The sequence below is a fragment of the Ictidomys tridecemlineatus genome, chromosome 4 (assembly GCF_052094955.1).
Source record: "Ictidomys tridecemlineatus isolate mIctTri1 chromosome 4, mIctTri1.hap1, whole genome shotgun sequence".
NCBI lineage: Eukaryota > Metazoa > Chordata > Mammalia > Rodentia > Sciuridae > Ictidomys > Ictidomys tridecemlineatus.
This window is the reverse complement of record NC_135480.1, coordinates 141,362,158-141,365,084: the sequence shown is the minus strand read 5'-3', so window position 1 is coordinate 141,365,084 and position 2,927 is coordinate 141,362,158.

Below are 2,927 nucleotides of genomic sequence, written 5' to 3'. Positions count from 1 at the left end.
AAGGTCATACATAACATTAGTAAGGTTGGGGGCAGTGAGACACAGATATGTGACTGTCCTTGTGAATATCTAATTGTTTCTGCTCTACCCATTCATCTTCTTTCCCTGTTGGCCCTGCCGACTTCAGATTTGACTCTAGTCCTAAGTCCTATATTAAATAAACCCCTTATTTTATATCACTCAGTGGTCCTATGTATCTGATCAGTTCCTAGTATGCAGAGTCCCAAATCGGCTTTCATAGAAAATTCACAGTCTGATTGGACAATTGATATAGAAGATGAGGAGGCCAAGATTAAGCTGAGAGAAGTCTGAAAAAAAATAGAAGAAAAAGGGAGGGTGTGGGGTGGGTCTTAGTCTTGGCAGATATCAAGACCTAGAATACAGGTGTTTAATCAGACAGTATGATCCTGGAGAAATGATAAAGCAGAAAGACATTAATAGAAAAGAATAGAGAGTTCATAAAACCCAGGCAAATATGAAAACTTGATATGTGATAGAAGAGGCATTTCAAATCAATAGAGGAAATGATGGACTATTCAATAAATGTGACTGCGACAACCGGGTATATCTATATGAGAAAAAATTAATTTATATGCCTATACCCTGTCATACACAAAATACATTCTAGAATAATTAAAGCTCTAAATACGAAAAGCAAAACTCTGAAATGAATTATGGGAAACTATCACCCAGGGTAGGGAAGAATTTTTACAAAGCACAAAAATTGCAACCATAAATGAAAAGTTGATTCATTTGACTATAGGAAGAGAAAGAAGGAAACTCTTGAATGATAAAAGACAACAAAAACAGAATTAAAATACAAATTACATTTTGGGAGAATACTTGGCATTGTACACAATCAGTAAAGGGTTGGCATCTAGCATCTACACAGAACTTCTGCAAAGAATTGAGAAACAACCTACTGAACAAAAAGAGGAAAAGCAAGAAAAGATTTCAAACAGGCAATCCACAGGAAAGGTTGACCTGAAGACAAAAAAAAAGAGATAAAGATTCCTATGGTAATCATAGGAATGTGAATTAAAATAAAAATGAGATGTTATCTTACATTAATCAGATTAGTGAAAATTAAAAGTCAATAATGTTAGAGGGTGGTGAATAAAGGAAACCTCACACACAAATTAGGAGAGTATAGAAACAATTAGGTAATATCTGTGGAAGCTGAAGATATATGTGCCCCATCCAGGCAAACACTCTAGAAAATTGTGCATGGATTTCATTGCAGTGTTATAATAGCAAAAAAATGAAAAACAGAAGTCTGCCAAAAGTAGAAGGATAAATAAATCAAAGATTATTCACATAAGGGAAAAACACACACCAGTTAGATGAGTGAATTACACCTACATGGAGCAGTATGAATAAATTTCAAAAACCAGAATATTTGAATTAAAAAAAAACAAGTTTCAGGATTACATCTACTGCTTTTTAATCAAATTTTTAAAACACCTCTAAATAATGGCAAATATTATTTAGAATACATATATATGGTAAAAATAGAAAAATGTGGATTGAAAGGATAAACACAAATTTCATGATTTTGGTCATTTCTCAGGATATAGGTCAGGGAAGTGCCCACATAAGGTTCAAGGGTAGAAACAACATTTGGAGTTAAGAAGCAAAGCTAATATAGGAAAATATTAATCTAGGCACCAAGCAATTCAGTGAGACCCTGTCTCTAAATAAAATACAAAATAGGGCTGGGCATGGGGCTCAGTGGTTGAGTGCTCCTGAGTTCAACCACCAATAACCAAAAACACACCTGCATGTTGACAATCTGGTTTACATTGTACTTTTCTTAGTTTGACATTTTTTTTTCATAAAAAAAATCAGGACAACAAATACTAACGGTGACTGAATGTTTGTGTCCCCCAAAGTTCATAGGTCAAAGCCCTGATCCCTAATGTGAGCATATATGCAGGTGAGGACTTTGAGAGATGATTAGGTTATGAGGTTGGAGCCCTGAAGAATGAGATTTGTTATGGTTTGGATGTGAGATGTCCGCCAAAAGTTCATGTGTAAGACAAGGCAAGAAGGTTCAGAGGAGAAATGATTGGGTTTTAACCCAATCAGTGAATTAATCCCCTGATAAGGATTAACTGGATAGTAACTGAAAGCAGGTAGGGTGTGGCTGGAGGAGGTGGACCACTGGGGGGCCTGCCTTTGGGGTTTCTGTTTGGTTGTGGTGAGGCAAGCTCGCTCTCTCTGCTTTCCGGATGCCACCTTCCCAGCTGCTTTCCTCTGCCACCCCTTCCACTGTCATGTTCTGTCTTACCTTGAGCCTTGAGAAATGGAGTTGTCCACCTATGGACTGAAACCTCTGAAACCATGAGCCCCCAAATAAACTTTTCTTCCTCTAATTGTTCTTGTCAGGTCTTTTGGTCACAGCAGTGAAAAGAATGGACTAGAACAGGATTTTAGTGCCCTTATAAGAAGAGACATGAGAGGAGAGAGGTTCTCCATCAGTCACATAAGGTATGATTGTCTGAAAATCAGGAAAGAGGGACCTCAGCAGCAATAGATTCAGCCAGCACCTTGATCTTGGATGTCCAGCCTCCAGAACTATGAGCAACACGTTTCCATTGTTTAAGCTACTCAGGCTATATCATTTGTTACAGCAGCCTGAGCACTTGAGTGACATTCCACTAGGCTCCACTTCCTTCCAGAGTTTCTGGGGCCCTGAATAAAGCAAGGCACCTGGAGTGGGTTTACCTTGAGGAACTTACTCTGCCTGCCCACCCAGAAGGCCTTTGGTATGAGAGCATATGGAAAGTTGGGCAGAATTAGGATCCCCTTGAATTTCTAGTCCACTGTGTGGGAGAGCCCTCATGTGTTTTGCCCACAGGGAATTCTCTTTCCTCCTGTAAGACTTGCCGGGGACAGGCCAAGTCCTGGCATTTCCTGTGAACTTG